The 27,570-nt window shown below is 36.2% G+C and overlaps 2 long non-coding RNA genes across 3 annotated transcripts in view; one reads left to right on the forward strand and one right to left on the reverse strand.

The window, feature by feature from the left end:
* LOC140685701 (uncharacterized) overlaps positions 1 to 27,570 on the forward strand; it is a 72,694-nt gene that overhangs the window by 6,218 nt on the left and 38,906 nt on the right. The window contains exon 2 of the long non-coding RNA XR_012059046.1: positions 22,559 to 22,662. This is a non-coding gene — a long non-coding RNA (uncharacterized lncRNA). The remainder of the gene's footprint in view (positions 1 to 22,558; positions 22,663 to 27,570) is intronic.
* LOC116279438 (uncharacterized) overlaps positions 4,204 to 27,570 on the reverse strand; it is a 178,606-nt gene continuing 155,239 nt past the window's right edge. The window contains exons 5-7 of one of the 2 annotated variants that reach the window (XR_012059045.1): positions 8,226 to 8,354; positions 4,438 to 4,502; positions 4,204 to 4,314 (exon numbers count right to left, since the gene is read on the reverse strand). This is a non-coding gene — a long non-coding RNA (uncharacterized lncRNA). Of the gene's footprint in view, positions 4,503 to 8,225; positions 8,355 to 27,570 lie in introns of both variants that reach the window. The other variant, XR_004188803.2, reaches the window with a different exon arrangement.

Raw genomic sequence — 27,570 nt, forward strand, 5'->3', positions numbered from 1 at the left:
ACAGAATTTGGTTTTAGAAACCTCATGTTAGAGTGGAGACAAGGTGGTTGTAGAATCAAACAAAATATTAAAAAGAACTTAAAAGTGATGTAGGTTTAAGCCATTACTATTTGGAATAAGTTATAAATATACACACACATAAGGAGCAAACAGTTTAAGGCATTTATAGAACAAACAGAAAATTAGTTTAAGAGAAGAATTGAGGAGAATATGAATCATTGTATATTTTATTCCCACCATGTCAACTGGTGTTTTGCTTTTCTTTGAAGCAGTCATTCACTGCCATGTTTTAAGCACCTATTACACGTAGAGCAATGTATCAGGTATTCAGGAGCTGGTGGTAAAGGAGGACCAGGACCGAAGGGACACAACCTTGCCCTCTAAAAACGTACACTCTGTTTTCTGCATAATGACTACATTGCCTGTCCTCGTGTGTGATTCTCTAGAATGCCTGGCCTTATTCAGACAGACACATATTTTATATGCGTACAATAGTCCAGGCATTGACCGTGAACAGAGAACTGGTATGGTAGCTGCGTGTCATTGTGCATTTTCTGTCAACAACACTATTTGACCTGCAGCATCCTTTGTGGGCAGAGGGTGTGTAGATTATCATAGCCCTAGGATATGCAGTTAAGCGTGAAGTTAGCAGAATGGATGTCACTAAATTGGGGTAAGAAACACTGCAGCCTGAGGAGAAAACAAATACATTTCATATGAAGTGTGTGAGTTTCCCATGGAAATAAGAAAAGAGAGTTCCTAAGATAACTTATTTTTCTTGTCTATTTCCGCCCTGTAGGAAAATGGTAATGGGAAGTATTTTAATAACACTGTGGGTTTTAACAAAGGCAGTGCTATTTTTGAATGATAATTTTTTAGAGTCATAAACGTTATCAACATCTGGCATCATCCTGAAATCAGTCTGACCATGACGTTTAAATGTCTTTGAGCACAGGGTAGGCAGCAAGAAGGCAGTAGAGCAAGATACAGATGATTGTGTCCCACAGTGTAAGCTGACTCACGTGACATCTGTGAGAACATGGGAAATCACTAGACAAGAAAAGGTCATTCTGTGCAGCACAGGTATCCTAGGTAACAGTTTTTATCTGAATCCTCATTCCTTAATTGTTTCATGTTGCTAATTCCTTCTTCTCCTTCCAACCTAGTATGTTACCAGCAAAGCTGCTGCAAGAACAGTTTCTTCAAAGCAATCCTAAAATCTGAAAATAAATTTCAGGTATTGCTATTATAAAAATCTATGATAAATGTTTAAAAAGTACTATTTTACGAATCATTAGATAGAACCAAGTCTTAGGATCAAAAACATTTTTACGACCTCCTGAAACTGGATGTAGTTAGGATCTGCCCCCATTGAAATTTCAGGCACCGTTAGACTCTGCAGAGCTGTCCTTCTTCTAGAGTAGATGTTGGTCTGTTTACCCAGTGAAGCTGGTTATTAACTTCTCACGAGTAAACAGACAAAAAAGTCTTCACAGAGATGGCAGTCAAAATGGGAGCTGAAAAACCCCAACCCTGTTAAAATAGTTGCAGCCTAAAAAAAGCAGAACATTAAATGGAATAACTTCATAGATAAAAGCTAACGATTGAACTGGGAAGGACTCTACTTATCAGTTTTGATCTATAGAGACTCACTTTTTAGTGTGTATGTTCTCTTATCTTGTTTGATTTGGTATTGAAAGAGATGTTTGATTTCATGTCTTTAAAATATTCTCATGCTTAATCATATGTATACACATACACGCCCACATTCATGTAATCACATTAAATACATCCAAATCTCTGGTTATACACTCCTCAAGAAATTGCATCCTTCTCCCCATTTAACCTACATATAATTGAATGCTTTTAAAATGTGTTTCTCTAGACCACAATTTTTGTTGAATCTTCATACTTGACTATCTTGCATCCTATTAAATATTTGCAGCTAAGTGCCCCACAAGTATCTGAAAACACTAAGTTCAAAAGCAAGCTCATGGCACCTTCAAGCCTCTCTGTCTTCTGGTGTCTTGTATTCAGTGAATGGTATCATCAGCAAGCATGTTTCTCAGGATAGAAACTTAAGAGGGTCTTAGAAATATTCACTATCAAAACTTCCATGCCTGTCAATCACCAGAATTCTGACAATTTTCCCTCTGAATTCTTCTCAGATATGTCCTCTCTTCATCATTATTCTGAATTCCTTAATTTCAAGCTTTCTTCATGTTTTGACAGACTATTTCCTAGATTTCTTGGAACCCGTCCTCCTTTTTGGCCAGGTTTTATTTAGATACTCTCTATAGCATGCTCTCATTAAGAGAAAAATCTTGAAAGTAAAAAAATTAATGGATTTTCAGTATCTACACAATAAAATTTAGACTCATTAGGATGGCATATATAATCTTCTCTTCATAATTTCTCCATAATTCCATGTTCAAATTCAGCTCCCAGCAGTCCCTCTTGTAGAATGTTGTAAGGAACCATGAATAAGGAACCACAGCCAATAAGCAACACCAAAAGCTAGAAAGGACAAACTAAAAATAATTAGCAAAACAGTAGGTGTAAATTCAACTATATAAAAAATGCATTATATAAAAATGAAATACTCCAATTATAAAACAAAGAATGTGAGTCTGGATGAAAATGTAAGACTTGATTATAAGTCATTTGTAAGACACATATTAAATATAAAGATGCACAGCATTTCAAAGGAATGGTTGGAAAAAGGTCAGACAGTCAGCAGAAGAATTAGCATAGTATGGCCAGACTAATATATGTCAATAATAGTATCTCCATACTAATACTAGGTAAAGTAGATCTCAACAGTGTTTCTTAAAGGGTGACATTTCGTGATAAAGAGGCACTCAGGAAAACAATCTTAAATGTTCATGCAAATAATAAGTGAGCTCCAAAATACATGAAAACAGGCAAAACTACAGAGAAAAAAAGACAGCTTAACAGTGGTTTTTGCACATATTAATGCCCTTCTACTAAGAATAATTAGAAAATTTGACCAAAAATAGGTAAGACGGTAGATGATACAGTTGACATTTGCAGACAACTTCAACAAAAATATGAGTGCAATTTTTTTTGAGTCCATGGACTATTTTCCAAGATCATATGCTTGATCATGAACAAATCTCAATATATTTCCAAAGACTGAAATCTTACAGAATATGTTTTCTGACCATGATATAATTAAATAGATATCAATTACAGTCACTAGAAAGGAGCTAAATGTTTGAAAATTAAACAATACAGCTTTGAATAATCCAAAGAATTCTCAAGGGAAGCTTTAAAATCTTTAAAACTCAGAAAATAGACTCACCATGTGATCTAGCAGTCCCACTCCTGGGTATACATCCGGAGAAAAATAAAATTCAAGAAGACCCTACACCCCAGGGTTCATAGCAGCACTATTTACAACAGCCAAGACATGGAAACAACCCACATGTCCATCAATAGATGACTGGATAAAGAAGATGTGGTATATATATATACAATGGAACACTATTCAGCCATATTAAAAAATAAAATAATGCCGTTTATAGCAATATGGATGGTCCTGAAGATTGTCATTCTAAGGGATGTGGGCTAGAAAGAGAAAGAAAAATACCATATGACATCATTTATATGAGGAATCTAAAAAATAATAACAATAATAATGACACAAATGAACTAATTACTATTTTGATTTCTTGAATTTGTGTAAGCATATTTGACTGTCCTTTATGATTGGATTACCACATTCTGTTGATTCTTATTTTGTAGTTGGCTTTATGCCATTGATAACTATGTAAGTTTAAAAAAAAAAGCTAAAGATCTAATATGTTCTTAGAAACAATAATTAGTACATATATGTAAACAAGAAAATGCAGTATACAGTATATATGTACTTACATGCAATATAATGTGTATGTGCAGTCAAACTGCAATAATTCTACCTAATAAAACTGAAAAAGAAGGAAAAATAAGTTAAAAAAAATCTTTAAAATTCAGTAACAAAATAAGTAACATATCCAAATGTGTGGGGGTGCTGCTAAAGAAGCAATCTGAGGGCAATTTAGAGATTTCAATGCCTATAGGATGAAAGAAGAAAGAAAAGTTCACAATTTGAGTTTCCACCATAAAAAGTGTTTTGGTGTGCTCTGGCTACCATAACAAAATACCATAGACTAGATATTTTAAAGGACAGAAATTTTATTTTATTAGAGTTCTAGAGGCAAGTGCAAGATCATGGTGCCTGCATGGTCATTTGTCATAAGAGTTCTTTCCCTGACTCGTAGACAGCCGCCTTCTCTCTGTTTCCTCGTAGGGCTGGAGGAGAGAGCAAACCTTCTGTGTCTCTTCTTTTACACACACCAGTCTCATCTTGAAGGCTCCACCCTCATTAATTTAACTAAACCTAGTTATCTCCCAAAGTCCTCTATCCCCAAATACCATAACATCAGAGAATAAGGATCCACATATGAATTTAGAAGGACACAATTCAGTTCATAGCGAGACTACAGGAAACAAAAGAACAAGTTATACTTAATATAACTGAATAAAAAAGTGGTAAAGACAAAAGCAAAAATTAATAAAACACATAATGGAGAAAATTAGCAAAACTAAAAGTTGATTTTTGAAAAAAACATCAACAGTGTTCAACAAAGACTTACTAAGAAAGGAGAGAGAAAAATAACTTAACCAATATCAAGAATAAAAGAATATATCATTACTTATCCAACAGACATTAAAGGGATAATAAATACTGAGAAAATATTTCTGTTAAATAATTCATAACTTTTGTAAAATAGCCAATTTCCTTGAAAAACACAACTTATCAAAACTGGATGAATAAGAAATGGAAAAGTCTGTATAAAACCATGTACATTAATATAATTAAATTCACAATTCAGAGATTTCCTCAAAGTAACAATCAGTTCCAAATGGTTTCATTGAATTTTCTTAACCATTTAGAGTTAATACCAAACTGATAAGAAAGGTTAATTTTTTTCCCCACCAAGCAATGCATTGTCTCTCTTTGCTTTAGCATGCTTTTAAATTATTTCTTAAAAGCAGTTCATTGTCTTTTGGGGAATAAAAAGTTAAATTTCTAATAATCATACTACCTAATGTAGGGCCTTTTAAAATGTTGCCTGTGACTTTCCCAAATTCAGTTCCCAGATACAAAACAATAAAACTGCTGAGAAGTCCTTTACAGTTAACCTAACTTAAAGGTTCGTGGATAGCCAGAGGAAAACATATGTTTATCCTCTCATCTTAGTAAAGGCTATCAGGTATAATAAGGTTCATATTACCATTTATTTGATTTAATTAATTCAAAACTTATTGTAAAAAGAAAAGCACCATTTCCATTATCAATCTTAGGATACAGGAAAAAAACTGATAAATGAGAAGTTGAGAAAATACTTTAAGTGTCAGCTACATCAACAAAACTATTTATTCTCTAGATTTAAATAATCTTGTCAATTGATGACATCCATAGTTTACTACATAGGATAAATGAAATGCTATTCATAATATATTATTTCTCCCAGGTTAATCACTGATGACATATTTGTAAATTATTATGTGTTATACCTCAGTAGGGAATTCAGCCCTCCTCCATTCTGATAAAACTAGTTAGCATAAGAAATTGAGAGCCACTCAGTCTTACCTCTAAAGGTGTGGACGACCTTTCCTTAGCACTATGTAGTCAGCCTCTACATTATCTTAGGCTGAGAGAATGTGTATTTTGGAAACACTATCAGAAAAAGACTAAACCTGAATCTTCTTGGAGAGGAGTTCACAAAGTATTCTTAACTGTTATTATACAAGTGAAGTTCCAGAAGATTGATCAGATATTTCCCAGCTAAATCAACATTGTCTACTCTACAATGACAAAACATGAAAAAGAAGAAAAAAAAACCAAAATTATATTTGTTGGAGATAATCTATAGGGAATGTCCAAAAGAAGATATTCCAAAGAAAAAAGATATTCCAAGCTATTCCTGGCTGTAGACTGCCAGGCCCAGAGTCATGATTGCATGAGGTAGACCACGGAGGGAGGCTCCTGACCCCCAATACCAGGGTCACTGATTGTCATATGACCCTTTGTGTGGTTTGCTTTTGGCCTTTACTTTTAAAAAATGCTCCTATCATTCAGTCATGTACTCCCCAAACCCTTAGGCTTGATAATCATCAGACAGCCTACCAATTCCTCAAATACTGGCAAAATTGAATAATACAAGTCCAAATTAAAATGACAAAGCCACTGGTTATCCAAGGAAGATCTTAGCATGTATCTGTGTTTTAGTTACAGTACTTGATATCCGGAATCTTAACTGTTGTTGTGTGACTACCATAAACTAGATAATTCAAAAATATGATCATTCAACAGTAAGAACAGGAAGGTCCAGCAATTATAGAAGCCAAGACAATTACTTTAATCCTTAATGTACAGTCATGAAACATCAGTAAAGACCTAGATTGATCTTGTCTGCTTAAAGTAATAGTCTATCCTCCAACTTAAGCTGCAGCGTAACCATAAGTGGGTAGGGAGTTGGCCTGGGACTGAAAAATACAATCAAAACTACAACTTGCAACATGTATTTCTGGCTTGCAAAAAAGATCAACTGTATCAAGCCATAATGTGCAACAGAAGGTATCTGAGCTCAAGTTTCTTTAAAACCAGCTTTTCAGAACCAGTATATTACAGAAAGACCAGAGTGGCACTAACTCTCCATATTAGAGTCTCATGTTTCATATTTCAAAGTTTACAAGTTTTAAAGAGAAGGTAACTTTCAGAAATGTGCATAGTTTACAAATATTGACCAACCCCCACCCAATACTGTGCTTACTGGTTTCAACCTGAAACCAGCCTTGACTAATCCCCAGTCCCCTAATGCTGTAAGTACCCTGAATACTTCTTCCCTTTTAAGACCCCACTCAGACCCTGTAAAGGTGGTGGTCTCCCTTGTTTGGTAAATTTACTGAACTCAGCACTGTATGATCAAAACAAAGAAATCCATTTTCTGAAGATTAGTTAAATGTATACCCTCATTACAGCTTGATTGGTACTCTGATCTCCATGCTTAATTAAAGAGATGGGGCAGAAAGCCCAAATACATATATAAAATACATATATGTATATGTATATAGTTTAAATGCCTACTGTCACACAAATGAATTGTTACTAGTTTTGTTCGAAAAAATTCTCAGTCCCTGAACGTCCATAAAAATGCTACAGTTTAATCATTCATAGAAGTTTTCCAAGAACTTAAAGTAGTTAAGATGGTCCCAACTCTACTCAGGGGCTATCTTGATGCAGACAGTAAAGGGACTCTAGTGTTGGTGAGTCTTTTGAATGGACTAACCCCATTCTACCTCCAGAGCTGCGTTCATAAGAAACCCGTAGAGAGCTCTTTGAATTTTCACAGCACGTTACAGTCACTGCCAAGTTAATTTGTGTGACGCCCCAGTGAGAGAAGTGAATCCTGCTACCCTTCTTTAACAAATGAGGAAAGTAAGACATAATGAAGGTCAAGTTTCATTTCTAACCCACTGTACAAATTAAACTTTTTTTTTTGATCCCTCATCCCCAGCCATCTTAAGAGTAGACATAGACTCTGGCTCTTGTAATATTATTTGTTCCCAATTACTAGTGTCTAAACATAAAGAAGATGTTCATAATGTTTAGAACATCAATTAAGCAGTAGGAATAATCCCATTAATGAAATTTTAATATATTTTATCTGTATTAATCTTTACAGATACCCTAGTTTGCTATTTCAGCATAAAATACCATGCAAGCAAACTGCTCAGTGCACATAATGGCTCCAGTATAGACGGAACAGTTCTTTATCTAAGAAAACGAAAGTGCCCGCCATTAAGCCACCCCCAACAATTGCCAGTTAAACTTTATAAAAATACCAGTTTCAAATTAGAACTTCATCCAATGAAAATCATTCCCCTCATTTCCCTTCTTCCATTCTTACCACAAGGCAGGAATCATAGAGCGTATCTATGGGCTGTCGTGGAGCTTGATTTTGCTCTGATAAACCAACATCAAAGCAAAGTATTTGAGGCGTTTTATACACATTATCTCGTTTACTGCTTACAACAATCCCGATCAAAGCAGGGCCGATATCATTCTCCTTATATGCAAACAGGGACTCTAAGACACAAAATGCTTATGCTGCTTTCCTGAAACAAGCGTGTGATAGATGGTTGAGAACCCAAACCTTTAACTCTAATTCAGGTCGTGTCTCCAACACACTGCTGCATCTCCTAGAGTATAGAGCACTCTTTTCGAAGTCCAATGGCCACAATTCTTAGTGAAACTTGTCTTAGTGAAAATAAGTCTGTAATCACTGTAATATGAGTAGAACACGTTAGTTTAAAAGCCAAACTTAAAAAAAAAAAAACCTATTGCCACATGAAAAGAATGTCTTATAGGTAAATGTCAAAATCAAAGGTTTAGGTCACTTAATACCCTTTCGATGTACGTAATACTACCGTCAGGGTCTCTTTCTAAAGGGGTAATTTTGGTGCTTAGGAATATACTTTTTCTTCTTGAGTCTGGGTTTCCAGAAAGGTGATACAATTCTCTTTAAAACATTCACATGATTTTAAATACTAAGATAAATTTCTGTGTTTGAGTTTTAGCAAAATGGTCATTCTTATTAAATATCTGAAGCAAGACATTACCAGTTTCTTTATTTCACTCCTTTAAAATACATTTTAGCTGTATCCTGTTATCATAAAGTCTTAGTAATATTAGAGAATTTCATGATATCGCATTTCTAATGTAAGTCTGAACCAGCTATTCTTCATCAGATGGAATGATTTAGAGTAATGAATGAAGTCCCCTCTTCAAAGGTACTCATTTTGAGATATTTTTCATAACTAGGGTATAGAATGATTAAAAGCATGTCATTTAGTAACTTATATACTTGAGTTATTAAACATGCCTTTTATCTGAAGTCTCCTGGAGTGTGTTCCACATATAAATATGGGGCTCTGGAATTAAGTTGAGGTACAAGAAAATAAAGTCTCAAAATTAAATATATGACCAAAGTATTTTTTAAAAGTAAGACGGAAAAGAAAATATTCTAATAATGAGGAAAATAGTTGGCTTCTTACCTTAGCTAACAGTTTAGTAAATAAAAGCTCATAAGAACAGATTAGCAAAGAATGCATTGCCCATTGAAGGAAATTTCAGTGGTGATAATAATGACAAAAGTAGTTAAAGTTTACTGAATATGCTGATCATCGTGCTTAGAATTTTACATAAACTATCTCCCTTAATTCCAGCACAAACTCTGTAAAATAGATAGTATTATCGCGATCCATTTTATACGTGAGAAAATACAGTGGAATTGGCACTAGCTTACTAGGGCTGCCATAGCAAAGCACCACACCCTGGGCAGCTTAACTAGCAGAAATGTGTGGTTTCACAGTTCTGAGGCTAGGAGTTCAAACTTAGGGTGTCAGCTGGGCTGCTTCCTTTTGAGATCTGTCAGGGAAGGATCTGTTTCAAGTCTCTCTCCTTGGCTTGTAAATGGCCACCTTCTCATTGTCAGTCCTTATGTGTATTTATGTGTATCTCTATGTCCAAATTTCTCCTTTTTAATAGGGACATAACTTACCTTGGATTAGGATATCAAGTATATCAGTTACTAAATGACCCTAATGATCTTATTTTAACCAGATTAACTCTCTATATAAAGATCTTATCTCCATACAAAGTCACATTGTAAGGTAGTGGGGATTACTACTTCAACATAAACATTTTGGGAGGACACAAGTCAACCCGTATCAGTTATTCCACAGTTTGATTTAATAAACATTTTGAGCCTCTACTATGTGCTACGAAGTGTATTCAGTATTTGGGAAATAAATAATAACGTGGTATCTGGTAGGAGATAGGGAGGTATTATTTGAGCTCCTCTCTTTTCAGGATGAGGTCAGGACTGGCTCTGTTGTCTGGACCCTGCCAAGGAGCCAGAATAGTGAGAAACTGTGGATGCAGGCTTAGAGCATAGAGTTCCCACTAGGAGAGATGAGTGAGCTAAGCCAGAAACTACTGAAAACATGTGGTGCAATGCCTAAGAAGGCAAGAACCGAGGGAGAAGTGAGATCTTGTGATAGCAGGGAGATGAATGGCAATCAGAGAAATCAACTTCCAGTCAAAAAGGACTGAGGGGGGTCACTGTAGATTGGCTTAGATTTTCATCAACTGGCAATAGTTGTAACAGTTGGTGTGATGACATAATTTATTCTCCAAACAGGGCTGTGGTTTGGAGTGAAAGAGGTTGTTTTACATAAATGAATGATGACAACAGGCATAAACAGACACTATCTTAGGTGACTGAAAAAGAATGGTCACCCTAGACCACAGGGATGTAATGATAGGGTTAGCCCAGCTTAAAGGTCTGCATTGTTTTAGAAACAAGAAAATGCAGAGTATAATTCAACTTTATGAGCACAGTATATTCTACATATGTACAAAGAGAGCCTAGGAAAGAAGACGATGAGCAGTGGGTGCGATCATAGAAGAATCAACAACTGAGTTGGGATTTCATTGATAAATTAGAATTCTAGCTATGAATGAAGAAAAGGAAAAAAATTCCAGAAAGGAAATAATCCATGGAGTATTATGGAGGCAGAAAATATTATAGTGAGTTGTAGGATTAATTCTTTTATTTAACAGATATCATTTAAGTACCTATCATGTGAACAGCATGGATCAGTGATTAACAAGACAGTACTGGTACTGACATTCTACTGGGGGAAGATGGGCAATTTTGGAAAAATAGTTCACTCTTAGTAATACTCAGAGGAAGATACTACCATCACTTTTATTGCTATCTTTTAAATATATACTACAGTCATCTTCTGTATCGTAAATACTTAGTAATATTAGAAGGCATAGTGTTATGTCTATGTCTAAACCAGCTCTCCTCTCACCAGATAAAATGCTTCTGTAATTCTACGCATATGTATGTGGTATCTGGAAAATCAAGGGGAGTGGGTACACATAAAATGTAAGCAGATTAGGGTGGCACTTTTAATTTGGTGGTCAGCTTATCTGCCTAACTTTAGACTGTCTCCTCTCTCTCCACTGTTGCTGTGTTTTGATATTTTCATTACAATGACATGGATGTTTTAGGAAATCAAGAGATAGGAACAAATTGAATGATTTCAACTGCCACCTTTTCCATACAAACTACAAAAACAAATGAATACCTAAATAGAAGTCTTCTTAATCTCTTTTATATGTGCTGCCTAGAAGCTGGTTATTTCAGTTTTCCACGCAGTCCTAATTGGCAGAATTGGTGTTCCTCACTCAGGTTTGGTGGCAGATGAGAGATAATTTTTTTGATAGTAGAACACATTTTTTCTATAGGAAGATTCCAGGTGACTGTACTAGAAAATGGAAGGCATGCTTTGGTCTTTGATTAAAATATTCTTGGGCAAAATTCATACACTCACAATGAACCAGAACCAAGCCAGTAGCCTAATCCAGTGGCAAAAACCCTATTAGTTTACCTGGCATTATTGCTTTCTTAGCTCTCCCTCCTTCCTGCCCTCTATTTTTCTTTTTTTCCTCTTAAATTTGTTTCTCTCTGTCTCCTTTTTAGTTTGGTAAATAGATTGAGCAGCTCAGCATATGACAACAGATCTAAGGAGGGGATTGACATACATTCTTCATTCTACCTTGAGACAAATGTAGTGATTTTTGATACTATTTGTACCTTTTATTCTGCTTTAAGTAAGGAAGGCCCAGTGATAATTGGAAGAAGGGCCGTAATGTATTAATATCCTTCTATTCCTTTAAGGAGGACAAGGGGTAGTGTGGCAGGACCTGAGCAGGTCAGGCTTGACCAGATTTTCTACCTGATCTCTGTAAGAGTAGAGCCAGTAGACTGATGCTGCTAATAGAGCTCTGAGGTAGGACCTGACAGGACAGGGGCCTGAATAATCTGGCAAGACTCAGATCATGGTGGATCGTGAATGGGTAGTGGAAGAGTTTGGACTCTCTGTGAGATGGGAACAAGGAAAAGTTTAAGGTGGGGAGGAAATAATAACAAAATTCAACTTTAGAAAAGCTCCCTTTGGTAAGAGTGGGAAGAATACATTGGAGGGATAGTAGTCTATGTAAGAAAAATTACTCTAGATTAAGTAATGGGAAATCATGAGCTACACTTAGACAACAGTGGTAAGAAGGAAGAGAATATGGTAGAAATGACAATTATGCATTCTTTCTGCTTTCTGCAACACCTTGCATAATGTCTGCTAATAATTGTCCTTGAATAAATGCAATAGGATGTCTAGGCTTTGGATAAAGATTCTGGGGGAGGGGCAGGTAGGGAAGAGTTTCAAATACGGCTCTCTTTAATCTCTTTATTCCAAATAAGATTTGGTTGTCAGCATGTTGTTCATGAATTTGTATGGGCATTTCCCAGAAATACCATTTGCTTAAGTGTAGGTGAGCAGTTGTCTTTTTTGTTATTCCTTTCCCTCAATCATAGAAATAATTTGACAGCTCAAGCAGTGTTTATTAAGACCAAAAACCTAATGCAACAAGTTTCTTCTGTATAGCACAGGGAACTATATTCAATATCTTTTAGTAACAACCTATAATGAAAAAGAATATGAAAATGAACATATGTATGTATATGTATGACTGAGACATGGCTGTACACCAGAAACTGACACAACATTGTAAACTGACTATACTTCACTTAAAAAAAGCCAAACACCAAAAACCTAGAATGAGATTATATAGTTGGTTTTTTTTTTTTTTTGGCTCATCCCGAATCATAGATGTGACCTGGTAAAATGAAACCATCTGTGCCTGATCTGAAACAGATGCTCTTAAAGACTGTGTCTTAGTTCTATCAAGTACATCCTAAGTTTTGGTTTCTTCTGGAACCAAGCAAATAGATTGTGCCTTGTCCCGAGCAGTGTGCTTCTTTATTTCTTTCTTTTCCTTTTATTTTAAAATCCTGTATTGATCGAATAGGAAGTACAGCTTTAATTTTGTTATCGACTACCTCAACAGACTTTCCTGCTTCTGTAGTTCCTGTTTCGCTGCAAAGGAAAGCTTCATTCAATACTGTCTCTACCATCACAGCAATGATAATGTGACCACTGTACACTGCTTTATGTTTTCATTATTTTCTCTGCACATAAATAAGGAGTCAAGAGTTTTTAATACTTCATGGACAATATTCTGTAAATTATAGTAATATACTGTACTTCTTTGACCTTTTCAATATTGTGTGATTTGGTTGGCTGGCCTCTCTATTTATAGCCCTGCTGAGTAGAGAGGAAGGAATGAATATCCTGCCGCTAATGAAAACATCATATATTGAAAGAGTCAAATGATGATACTGTCTTGGTCCAGATGACTGTATTTCACAAGATATACAGCATTAGGCATTGTAGTTCTGATAAATCATTCTCCTGACAAAAGGTATAATGAGATTAGAAAATTGCCAAAAATTAATTCATTTCCTGGCAGGGTTTGTACCCAGGCTAAGAAGAGTGTGAATTTTTAACAGAATCTCATTAGAATCCAAAGTTTAAAGTCACATTCCTTTTATTTCTCTACTGATACTTAAGATGACATGTTCGGTACTTAACATTAGTAAGACTGGTTAAGAATGATGATGGAGAAGTTTCTTTTATAGCCTTAGAAAACATTGATCAAATTGCATTTTCTCTTTCATTTGGAATTTTTGGCTTAGTTTTGCTTTTGGGGAAGAAGGAGTATATTCTTCAGGGTTCATACTAAGTGGTTTTAATGATAAGAGATAAATTAATGGAAAATATTATGAGAATTATTCATATTATTGCTTTTTTGGCTCCATGAATATGATGACTTGTGCTATGTTGCCTGTTGGAAGAATATTTGAGGCATTTCTACCTCTCAGGGCTGTTCATTAAACAAATCAGTGTTTTTGTTATTCAGTGTCTTTCAGACTCTGCCTTTACCTTGCAGGAAAGGGAAAAAATATAGAAGCCAATTTTATCACAGCAGACATGTCTCTTCTATGGGAATTTGTGCAGCTACTTTGGCATTATTTAAAAGTAACTTTTGCCCTGAGAACATGTGGAAGAGAGGATGAGCTCTCCTCCAGTCTTTGTTAGTTTGTCCTGAAATATTCATGCATGCATGAGCAATCCTAATTAATACAATGACCTGGCTCTTTCGGAGACATCTGAACTCTGCCCCAAGACATCAGTGCATCATATGTAGCCCAAGGTTTGAGAAACATGGCCCTGCACACCTCACTCTGTTCTCAGTAACATTTTAAAAGATCTATTTTATGCACTGTAAAAGTGGAGAGCTTTCACTTCAAGGAGACTCCCCTTTTGAAAAGTGGTAGACGTCTGCTCTGCTGTTCAAGTTCATTTTCAGTAAGTGTCTTGGATTTACTCATTTGAAAAGCTTATGGGAAGTCATTATGTGTTAAAGGATTTTAGATGGGTTAGGTATGATTTATAACATAAGGTGGAATTAGGTTTAGTTTGATTAAACAGCACATCTGTTGGGGTGGTAGTGGAAAGATTTATGAAGTAAAATCAAGTCAAAGAGAAAAAAGAATGAAATAGCTGTGTGTAGCATGAAAGAGGACAAATGGAACCTGTGTGACTGGGGATACTTAATCATATCTGCGATTGTATCCGCCTGCATTCCTAATATATTCTTGGGTAGTTCCCAAATCTTGTCTCCTTTCATCATCACAATGATTCTCCAAGATAATCCTGCTCTTCCATTTATAGCAGAGAAAACTGAGGTTCTGAGAAGGCAAATGACTTGCTCAAGGACAAGTGGCTAGGCTGAGACAGAGCCGTGACTCAAACCCTAATTACTGCTGTTTTTTCCTTCCTGTCCCTGAAGTCCATGCTCTTTCGGTTCCTCCGTAGCGTTCTGAAAGCTATTAGTCCATTTCACTCAGACTGATCACACATGGCACTGTCTTGGGTCTCCCCTGAAATGTTGAAGACATTTCAATCTACCCCAGTACAGAGGAACCAGTAAGAATTCCTGCTCAAAACATCATCAGCCCACAACCTGATGACAAACTTAGAGGGTAATAAATCGGTCAGCACCTAGCTCTTCAGTACCTGATATCCAGGTGTATCGTCCTTTGAGCAGTCATCACAAGTAGACATACATCCAACAGATCCTTGCTGATGTTTATAGGCATTATTTATCCTTTGCCTTGCTCCAGAAAGGATTTCACCTGGCATCTCCATTGAAATGCTGTCCGATGAGGATTTATTTAATTATCCCTCTTAGAAATACTAATACTTTCATTTGCACACAAAAGAATTTTGATCTTTACTAGTTACCTGATTAAAATAATACCACAGTATACACTTGCAAAAACTGTGAGAAAGAAGAGACTGATACTTTTAGTCAACAAAGGACTCTTGAGAATACATAGGCAGCTAATTATCTTGTGCATCCTTAAAACTAATTTTGCGTAACTAACAATTATAGTGAATTTTCACTTATCCTAAAGTGCAGGCCCCATCTTAAAAGGACAACTGGACTAATCCAGATTAGCTGATCCTTTTGTCTCTGTTGGCAACCTGGTATTCCATTGTTGGATATGAAAGAAGCTCACAACCCCTCTAAGAGAATTTCCAACTATGGAAATGATATCCAAGGAAGATGCTCGTTCCCAGAAAGGTTGTGCCAAATCAGCTTTGGATATCCAAGTTAAAAATAGTTCGTAAAGGAAAACATTTCGTAATTAGGCTATTTACTTCAAGTATGCAGCTTCTAAAATTGAGAGAGAAATTAAACATGATTATGCTTTGTTTATTTTATTTCTCTAAAGTCATTGATTCCTACACACACCCAAGAGATTAGTCACATGTTTTGGTTTTTTAGGAAGTTCATACAATTAAATATTGTTTAAAGTAAGTAGGCTATTAACCAAGGATCGTAACACTGATTTAGTGTTATGTGATTAAATTCCACTATGCTGAAACAATTTTGGAATGTGTGTTAAGTTGTATCAAGTTACAGGAAATAATAGCAAAGTCATTTCCTTTATTATCATTGTACTAATACATAGAAGAATTATTTTTCAAATGATCATTTGTATAATGTTAGCGCCATGTGTTGGTGCTACTTTAATTCTACACAAGGAAAGTGCTGAGAAGGATACATGTTTTGTGTCCTCAAGTATGAGTTTGGAGAGAAAAAAGTGACAAGACTGAGAGAATACTTGTTCTAAAGGCGGAGTCCTGGGAGGCTGGGCAGATTTTTGAAATGTTATTACATCCACTGTGTATCATACTTGGCTAAAGCATTGAAGAAAATCTGCCGGATATGAGTTCCCATAATTTCTGCTGGGTGTTTCTATTGGAGGGCATTCATCAGCTGGAAGCCCCAAATACTGAATTATTCAGTAGATCCTCGAGCAGCTCTTACTTCAATAGGGAGCATATAGAACATTCTAAATTCCTTTATCTGTCACTGGGCTTCTTGATCATGGGCTCTGTTTAAAGAAAGCAGCCCTATCCTTTGACTTCTGCTAGAACTAGGTGAAGAGATGACAGAGTAAGGGTTTCTTGTTTTGTTTTGTTTTGTTTTAACTGATTTGGCACCCTTCGTGGTGCCCGCTAGCAGTGTTGGAGCTAAGTGTCTGTCAGCAGTTTTATAGTAACCGACTCCTGTCAGGATCTGTAACTGCACTACTAAAATAATGTCTCTAGGCTGAAATTTGACATGCAAAATCTCAGTCTGAAGGGAGAGAGGAAGAGAGGAAAAAAATGTATTCCAGAGTTTTAAAAATGAACTCTATGTGCTGGACAATTCCAGCCACACACTTCTCCAAGCCACTCAGGATAACTTTATTTTTTTTTAATTACTAGTATGTTATTATGCATGTATATTATGTATATATATATTTACTGAAGTATAGTCAGTTTACAGTGTTGGGTCAATTCCTGGTGTACAGCATAATGCTTCAGTCATGCATGAACATACATACATTCATTTTCATATTCTTTTTCACTATAAGTTATTACAAGATATTGAATATAGTTTCCAGTGCTATACAGTATGAACTTCCTATTTATCTATTTTATACATATTAGTATCTGCAAATCTCAAACTCCCAATTTTTCCCTTCCCAACCCCTTCCCCTACTTGGTAACCACGTTTGTTTTCTATGAGTGTGAGTCTGTTTCTGTTTTGTAAATAAGTTTGTTCTTTCTTTTAGATTCCACATATAAATGATATCATATGGCATTTTTCTTTCTCTTCTGGCTTCACTTAGAATGATAATCTCCAGGTCTATCCATATTGCTGCAAATGGCATTATTTTATTCTTTTTTATGACTGAGTAGTGTTCCATTTTATAAATATACCACAGCTTCTTTATCCAGTCATCTGTTGATGGACATTTAAGTTGTTTCCATATCTTGGCTATTGTAAACGGTGCTGCTATGAATGTTGGGGTACATGTATTTTTTTGAATTAAGGTTCCCTCTGGACATACGCCCAGGAGTAGGGAGCCCAGAAATAAACCCACAAACTTTTGGTCAATTAATCTTTGAAAAAAGAGGCAAGAATATACAATGGAGTAAAGACAGTCTCTTCAGCAAATGGTGTTGGGAAAACTGGGCAGCTGCATATAAATCAGTGATGTTAGAACACTCCCTTACACCATAAACAGAAATAGACTAAACATGGCTTAAAGACTTAAACATACGACAAAACACTATAAACCTCTTAGAAGAAAACATAGGCAAAATATTATCTGACGTGAATCTCAGCAGTGTTCTCCTAGGGCAATCTACTCAAGCAGTAGAAATAAAAGCAAAAATAAATGGGACCAAATTAAACTGATAAGCTTTTTCACAGCAAAGGAAAACATAAGCAAAACAGAAAGACAACCTAGGGAATGAGAGAAAATATTTTCAAAAGATGAGACTGACAAGGGCTTAATTTACAGAATATATAAACAGCTCATACAACTTAATAAGAAAAAAGCAAACAACCCAATCCAAAAATGGGCAGAAGACCTGAACAAGCAATTCTCCAATGAAGACATACAAATGGCCAATAGGGACATGAAAAAATGCTCAATATTGCTAATTATCGGAGGATAACTTTATAGCTGTAACTTTTTATTGTAAATTAGGGAATTCATAAGCAAGGAACTCAATATCCTGGGAGATATATTTGGTATGCAAGAAACAACTTTTGTGAATAGCTAGAGTTTAAGAGGTAGAATTTGAATTCTTTCATTGATTTCATTCTTTTATCACAGATTCTCCCTCCTCAGGGTCAACAGCTGGCAAATGTGTAGCTCAGTCGGCAGTATATTGGTGTTACATTGTGTGATGCCTGCTTAAGTGCCTAGGTTGTACTCTTTTCTTTAAGAAGTTTATATTCTATCTAGAGTGATAAATTATAAAATACAGAGAAAACATTGTAGAGTTGATAATATACTATAAATCTTTCCTTTTTTCCCAGTTCTGACTTTACTGTTTCCTCTTGAGATCTCAATATTCTACTCCATTTCTTCCTCCAATTTCTTCACAAACTACCTTGCTCACCTCTCTGATTTCAGGAATTCAAATGTTGACAAGTGTGAGGGAAAAAAAAAATAAAATAAACAAGACGCAGGACCATTTTAATTAAATAAGATTATTAATAACAAGCCACTAAGAGTATCTAACCTATAACACATTCTCCTTAAATGACAACTATGTATGTTTGTATTATTAGTCTATCATTTTATTACTACATACAAAAAAACAATCCTTGAGTGAGCAAGGTTCAGGCCTAGAGTGTGCTAGAGAGTTTATTCATCAATCATGGAACCAAAAGAATTAGGCATCTGCTCTGGGCAGAAGTGCCCTGGTCTTTCAGGGTTTATACAGTCTTACTGATGGTGTGTCTGCCTGAAGACCCAGTCTCTCTTTCCTGCACCAGTGCTGCCCAGGATAAGAAGAACATTGGAAACTTCATTCTCAATGGATCTTGGCTCCATTACTCCTGTCCCCATTCTGAGCACTCGAGAGGACAGGACCACTCACACGATCACCGAAACACAACTCTCCTGTATCTTGCACTGGCACATCCCTTCTCTTTGCTGCTCAGCACTTGGCATCCTCAATCGGAATGAAGCTCTACCACTGTCTCCTAATTAGATTTCTGCCTAGTTCTTGCCAACTGGATTCTCTCTCCTGGTTTCCTGCTCTGCCAGGGTTTTTTTCCCTCCAAATACTTAAGACATCTCCAAATGTGTTGCCACCTCTCTTTCCACATTATCTTTAAGCTGGTAATTGTCCTGATGCCTCTGTGAAATGGGACCTCTTGGAATATCTGCTGTGGTCTGAGTAAGCTATAGTTTGCCATGCCTATTTAGAATTGGAAAATTGAATCATTTTCCACTGCCCGTGACACTTGGTCCTGTAACTGGGTGGGTTCTCTTAGCCCAGGTTCCAGCTTTCTCCTCTCTCCTAACAGCCAGAAATCAGTGTTAGAATTTCCTTTACTCTTGGGCAGAGGCAGATCCCTGTTTTGTGGAATTTAAAGCTTATAAAATGTAGGAGAGGGGCCTTTTTTAGAACAACAATTATGTATGCAAAGTTTCAGTTAGGTCCTTAGGGGAGAGCCCCCAGTAAGTGAGGGGGTCAGCCGCAGTTTAGACATTACTAGCTTCTTGGTAATAAGCCTGTGCCTCTGAGAACTGAGGGGGCAATTAATGACACCCTCTTAGCTCTATCCTGGAACGGTGTAATAGACAAGGATATAGTTTGTTCAGCTAAACTAATTGTGTTAAGTTTTTACTTGGAAATAACTATAGACTTACAGAAAAATTACAAAAATATTACATACAGTTAGTTTCTGTATGTGTTTCACCCAGCTTCCTCTAATATTTTTCATCACATGATATAATTATCAAAACTCAGTTTCCATTGGTACAGTGTTAGTAACTAGACTGTCAGCTTTATCATTCAGTTTTCACCAATATTTTTATGAACAGGAGCCAGTCTGGGATGGCACAGGACATTCCATTGTGATGTCTTCTTGGTCTCTCCCACCGTATGATACTTCTGTCCTCTTCCTTGTCATTCGTGACCTTGACACTTTTGAAGACCATGAGGCAGTTCTTTTGTACAATGTTTTTTGGTTTGAGTTCTAATGACGGGGTACAGGGTTTGCATTTTTAGCAGGAATGCCACATACACGAAATGCCCTCAATGCATCATATCAAGATGTATATATCATGTTGATTTGTCTTACTATGGGTAATGTTAACATTGACCCCTTAAGATAGTGTCTGCTGGATTTCTCCATAGTAAAGTTACTATTTTTCCCTTTGAAATTAATAAGTATCTGCCAGTATTCCTCTTTTTTTATTTCAAGCTTTTGCCTCTAATTTTAGCATCTGTGGATAATTTTATTAGAACTGCTCTGTTGTTCTAATGATGGTTTGCTGTTTTCCTCATTCCTTTTGCATTTATTAAGACACCATTAATTACTGGAAGCAAGATCCACCATTTAGTTATTTGTTCAGTTACTATTTATTACACTGTGGACTCATGGATATTCATTTTATTCTATGGGTTATAATCTAGTATTATTAGTATTTATTTTTGTTGCTTAAATTATTCCAGCTTTGGCCATTGGGAGCTCTCAGTTTGGCTCCTCTGTCAAAAGCAATTTTGAAATAATTTATCTCTTGTGGTTTTCAAGCACCTTGAAGAAACTCACTGCACAGTCAAATTTCTTAAAACACCCTCTGTGTCCCCTTCTGTTGAATGATTTTCCATACAACGGCTACTCACACACCTAAGCCCTGTCCCGGCCCTCGTAGCCCCTGTGTCCTTCTATGTGCTTCCTATGGTCTTTCTTTGTACTTGACTCTTCATTACAAAAGGCCAAGAATAGTCCCTTTTGTGAGCCTTGGAAGATACGAAGAATGGAGGAGAGAGTAGGCCGGCCAAGCATGCTCTTTCACTGCCGAAGGGGAAAGAATAACTAATTTTTATTTGGCCCAAAGGCACATACCAGATAAGTGCTTAACAAACTTTATTTTCTTTATCTCTCACATCTTTCCTTATTGCCTGTTTTGGAAATGAAGCAACTAAAAGTGACTTGTCCAAACCAGCACTTCTGGGAAGTGTTCTATGTGATGACGTATCTCATAGAGTTGCGTCAAGGCTACTTTAGCTTATGCGGATGGTAAAGAATGACTGTGCTTATAACACAGCCAGAAATTAGGGAAGGAGGGTTACAGGTGGGCCAGAGGATAGGCAACTGCATAAAAAAGAAATGGGATGATTATACAGAGATTTCCCCAGTGTCCCAAATTTTAACATCATGAGATTTGGTCTTCTAGTAAGAGGTTTTGTGAGGATACACTTTCAGGCATTAAAGTGCAGAGTGAATAAAAAGATTTCCCAAAATCAAGAAAACTAATTACTAAAACTATCTTTAGAAGGAAAATTCCATGTACTTTCATTTCTAAGCAGGACTGAAAATGTGACAGATTTTGATTAAGTTCAGTTTTGCTGTTTTGTCAGGGAAATAGAGTTCTGGACTTTGGGTGTGGGGACTCCTAGTGCTTCTTTCCAACAATGATGAAAATTAAGCCCTTGATTTTTGAGATTCCCTCACTCCAAGTTTTACAAAATGACAGATCACCTAGCAATCCATTTCTTTCAAAAGAAATAATTACAATTGTCCTATCCTTAATTACTTTAGATAATCATGATTTATTTGAGTATGTTGTGAACATACAGGGATTTATGCTTATTTATCCTAGTGGTTTTTGAGGCAAGCCTAAAAATATATATATACATAATGTATGTTTACATTTTATAGGGTAAAATATTCAGATGTTCCTTTCAAAGCCTGTCCTTTGCATATTGCTTGTAAAGAGTGAATGGTATTGACACATTTCCATAGGCTATCTATCAGCTTGGGGAGGTTGAAAATGATAGTTTCTTTAGGGGACTATCAAAATTCAAAGAAAAATATTACAGAAATTAAGCAAAAATTATGTGCTATCCTGCCTTGTTATATAAAATTCAAAGGAGAAGTGTCTGAGACACAGTGCAGCACAGCATCGGGCAGCACGTGATGCCTGTGTGTGGGAAGGCTGCTGTAGATTCTGAAATGGAGGGAAGTAACTTTCGTCGTCATTGGCTCCCTAGAATTGCTGCTTCTCCAGAAAAATATATCAGTTTCCAAAGTCTACAGTCAGATTTCAGAAGAATGATTTAAGCTGCATTAGGTCTGTAAGGGATTTATGTAAGAAAAGCATTTAAATGCATCTTAAGGAATAAGATAAAGACTTGGGCACTCTGAAATGATTGCATGGAAGTGAAGACCAGGTGAGATTGTCAGGCAGGGGAACAACTTCAAGTGGGAAAACATGAGCTCTGTGTAAGGAGTGGAGGGCAGGATAATGAGAAGTAAGTTCAGGAAAGTTGTATCTAATTAGAACACCAAGGTAAGGAATTTGCATTTTATTCTATAAGCAGAGAAAAGTCATTGAGTTTTTTTTTTCTTTTTGAACAGTGGAAGGACATGGTCAGAAGTATACCATGAAACTGTGAGTTTGATACTAGGATGCACTGGAGAGAGAAGATATTACAAGCAGAAAGAACAGGAAGTTGATCTAGGTAAGAGATACTACATATTCTAAATATTAGTTAAAAAGTAGAATGGGCTGGATGGAGGAGAACACTAAGTTGAAGTCTTCAGGGATGAGCTGTTTTGAGTTAGTGTTTTCTTAACTGAAACAGACTAGTGAAGCTATTTTTATCATATTGACAGGAAAAATTGAATTTGTCAAAGAACCTAAAAGCCTTTCATGCAGATTTTACAGATCACTTGAAATATATGTTTAATGACCATATTTTACAAATGGATAAAAAATCAGAGAACACTACAATTGACTTGAATATATAATTTATGCTGATATTTTTCTTCTGAATCTCTGTGATACTTATTCTTTATATTATTCATTTGCCAGTTTAGCATATATTGAGATGTAAAGTTTTGCTGAAATGTTAATTATATTTCTGAATTAAGTTACCGTTCATATTTGTTTATCATATATCTACAATTATAGTTAGGTAACTTATTCAGCATAGGAAAGACACAGTCCTCACACTTTTTTAAAATTTTTTATTGATTTATAATCATTTTACAATGTTGTGTTAAATTCCAGTGTAGAGCACAATTTTTCAGTTATACATGAACATATATATATTCATTGTCACATTTTTTTCTCTCTGAGCTACCATAAGGTCTTGTATATATTTTCCTGTGCTATATACAGTGTAATCTTGTTTATCTATTCTACATTTTGAAATCCCAGTCTATCCCTTCCCACCCCTCACCCCATTGGCAACCACAAGTTTGTATTCTATGTCTATGAGTCTGTTTCTGTTTTGTATTTATGATTTTTTTGTTTTGTTTTGTTTTGTTTTAGATTCCACATATAAGCGATCTCATATGGTATTTTTCTTTCTCTTTCTGGCTTACTTCACTTAGAATGACATTCTCCAGGGGCATCCATGTTGCTACAAATGGTGTTATGTTGTCAGTTTTTATGGCTGAGTAGTATTCCATTGTATAAATATACCACCTCTTTATCCAGTCATCCGTTGATGGACATTTAGGCTGTTTCCATGTCTTGGCTATTGTAAATAGTGCTGCTATGAACACTGGGGTGCAGGTGTCTTTCTGAAGTAGGGTCCCTTCTGGATATATGCCCAGGAGCAGGATTCCTGGGTCATATGGTAAATCTATTCCTAGTCTTTTGAGGAATCTCCATACTGTTTTCCACAGTAGCTGCACCATACTGCATTCCCACCAGCAGTGTAGGAGGGTTTCCTTTTCTCCACAGCCTCTCCAGCATTTGTCATTTGTGGATTTTTGAATGCTGGCCATTCTGACTGGTGTAAGGTGATACCTCATCGTAATTTTGATTTGCATTTCTCTGATAATTAGTGATATTGAGCATTTTTTTCATGTGCCTATTGATCATTTGTATGTCTTCCTTGGAGAATTGCTTGTTTAGGTCTTCTGCCCATTTTTGGATTGGGTTGTTTGTTTTTTTCTTATTAAGTCATACAAGCTGCTTATATATTCTGGAGATCAAGCCTTTGTCGGTTTCATTTGCAAAAATTTTCTCCCATTCCGTAGGTTGTCATTTTGTTTTACTTATGGTTTCCTTTGCTGTGCAGTCCTCACACTTTTAATTTCTCCATGGTACCTAAAATAGTTTGTTATCTATAGTAAATGAATTCATATATGTTTGTTTTTTAACTGACAGATTGGACCAAAGATTGGGTCAATATGGAAGAGTAAGAAACTTTCAGTGTAGTAAGTGTAACAGCAGCAATTATGTTGGATATTGTTCTTTGAAACTGTGCTAAGTTTTGTGAGTGTTGATGTTTGCAAAAAATGCAGATTTGTTTCAAAAAAATTCTCTTTTTGAAACAGAATTCTTAAGAGAAACTTGAAGGGCTATATTTCCTTCTTTTTTTTTTTTTTGGTCTAATTATATGGGTCAGGAGTGATCATTCATGACAGGTCAGGTGGAGGGCTAATATTTTAAAACTCCTTACAATGAAAGTGAGTTTTCTAAGATTTCTGCAGGAGGAATGTTAGATATCAGAATCAAACTCCTTAACATTAAGGAGGTAAAACAATGTAAAACCATATGAACACAAGTATGTTCCTACTAAACTCTACTGCTATAGATCTATATTCCTTACAAATACATGTGTATATATATATATATATATATGTATATGTACATATATATGTATACATGTCCACCTTCCTGTCTCCTTGTGGCTCTGGAGATGCAGAATAGCATAGATCGCATGTTTTTGATGGGAGGACTTTGTTGAACGACTTGATTTGAAATAGCTACGTGATAAACCTCCTCAGGTACAGTGCAATGATCTCAAAATCATCTATTCATAAAAAATGCATCTAAATCCATTCCTTAGAAGAAGGCAATTCATTGTCACTATTCCCTCTTCCACATAAAACACATTCATTGAATAGCACCAGCACAAGTGTCTGCCCCCCCAGATTAGTTAGTTTGCAGTTAGCTGTCATTGTTCTGACCTCTAATACATTGTGGGAAGTGTTCTTAACTTCTGTTTACATATTAAACAAACTGAATAAATACTGAGCAGAGCATAAGAAAAAAATATTCCCTTACAGACCTAGAACAAAAGAAGCCTGTAATCCGCAGATTTACCCCATACAATAATTGTATGAGGTGCCGTTGGATTTGTGTGTACAAGTCACTGTAGCTCTTCTTCAAGAGCTTCCGAAGTAGCAGAATAAGTATGTAAACCACTGTGATACGAAGCAGAACCAGCTGGCATCACTTCGTGTGATTAGAAGTGATAGTAAGTGCTGTAACATTTCAAAGAAGGTAGGCATCAACTTGAGTTGGGCTTATCAAACACGAGTCCTAAGAAAAAGTAGGAGTTGAACAGGGCAGCAACCTGGTAGGATTTAGAAAGTTTAATATTAGGAGATTGGGAACTTGAAGTTGAGAGAATAACAAAGCTAATCACAAATAAGAAATAATTGGATTGAATTTGGAGTCTTGAAGGAGCTAAGCCTACTTGTGCTGCATTCCAGGCAGTCCCAGATTTAGATTTTGAATACTTACTTTGGGCCTTAACTACATGGTGCTCTGTTCCACCATTCACTTTGACCTCGTTGTTTACCTGCCTCACTTTCTGATCCTTAGGTGCATCCTTGGCTTGCCTCACTGGCTTGATGCCTTACTTCGTTCCCTCCTTTGACCTTGGCTCCTGTTTCTGATGTCTTTCTACCTTATAATACTTACCACTGAACTACTTCTCCTTCTGTTCACTGTCCTATTGCTTTTTGGCAACCTCATAAACGTGGTGGAATGGAATATATTTTCTTCGAGTGATGCTAAATTGATCCACTTTTTGGGAAGAGAAAATTTTAGTTGGATAACAAGAAACGAGACTGAAAAATTAAGGCAAAACAGTAAAGGAGACCAAGGTGTATGGATTTTTTGGTCATGGTTTCCTACAACCTAAGCTATATTTTCCTTTCAATTGATTATTTTTTAAAAGTTTGCTATTCATCCTAAGCAATATTATCTACATAATCATTGTTTAAAGTAATAAGATTTTTATTCCATTATAAATACATAACTTTAAATTATTTTTACATTTTTAACTGATATTATGTGTTCTCTTCGTTGCTAAAAACTGTTACAATCAATGGGTAGCTCTTAGAGCTTTAGCCAGATAATTTTAGCAAGATTAACCTTGTAGTATATAGGATGATTAGAAGTGGGAGAGTAGAAGATTAAGGTAAACATACAATTAGGAGTTAATAAAGATCTGCATCAGAGTCTTCACTGAGGGAATAAAAAGAGATGTGATAGGGAATCCATAGGTCTTACTGGTAGTGGAAGTGGCTTCCAAGTTGAAAGGGTTAAAATGACGCCACATTTTGAGTCTTAATGCCTGGGAAAATGATGGTACAATAAATAAAAATGGGATTACCTGGAGGAAGCAGGTTTTTGAGGAAAGAGGATTAGTTTAGTTTGGGAGTTCTTAAACTAAGGATCTGGTAGACAGGATGTTGAAGGTTAAGGACTAGAGTTCCTGACTGATGTTGACCTGGGTGTCATTTGCCTAGCGTTGGGGGTTATAACCATGGCATAGCTGAGGTCTCTGAAGAGGAGTGGGAAGAAAGAGAACAGTAGATGACCAAAGAGAGAACTCTGAAGGGGAGGCCTGTACTTACTGTGTGGAAGGAGAGACAAGAGGCGGCAATCTTGACAGAGGAGCAGTGATGAGTCTTGGAAAGGAAGAATCAGTGTAGTGTTTCTGTGCACACCGAGGAAGAATACTGTCTAAAAATGGAGCAGTGGCTAAAAATAAAACACCTAATATTATGTAAGCATTTGAAAATGTTGAGAATGCTTTTGAACAGATTGGGCATCAGGAAGGGAAAGAAAGAGATGTTGTCAGAATATGAAGACTTGATCAAACACAGAATGTGGAAAGTTGGTGATAAGAATATCTGAAAGCACATGGCCTGATGACAGGACTGTGGTTCAGACAGAGAGCAATGATGAGTGGGACAGGGAAGAGCTTGGCTTCTATGGGGGAGGACATACGATAATGGGAGTGGAATCAAAGTCAGACACTGTTGTGGTAGGAGTCAGTCACTGATGTTACTGTACAAGATTGAGGCCTGGTCAAGGAAACAAGGCTGAATTCCATTTCTTAAAACTGAAAAGTAAGGCCAATGTCAGGAAGTTTGACTTAATACTGGCCTTCTGGGATCGGGAACTAGGACTCTTTCCCCCCTACTAAAGAGATTTCCCAGAACCTAGAATGGGATTTAGAAGACTGATAAGAACCACATGACTTTATATAGGGGGAAGATTCTGCATAACCCAACCTGGGGATTCATTATTTTGTCCTCATGACAACTTGAAGGTGTAGAGTTAGTATCAAAACCAGAGACAGAAACTGCATTTTGAAAGTCTTTTGGCCGCG

Source organism: Vicugna pacos, chromosome 15, assembly GCF_048564905.1.
Source record: "Vicugna pacos chromosome 15, VicPac4, whole genome shotgun sequence".
Taxonomy (NCBI): Eukaryota; Metazoa; Chordata; class Mammalia; order Artiodactyla; family Camelidae; genus Vicugna; species Vicugna pacos.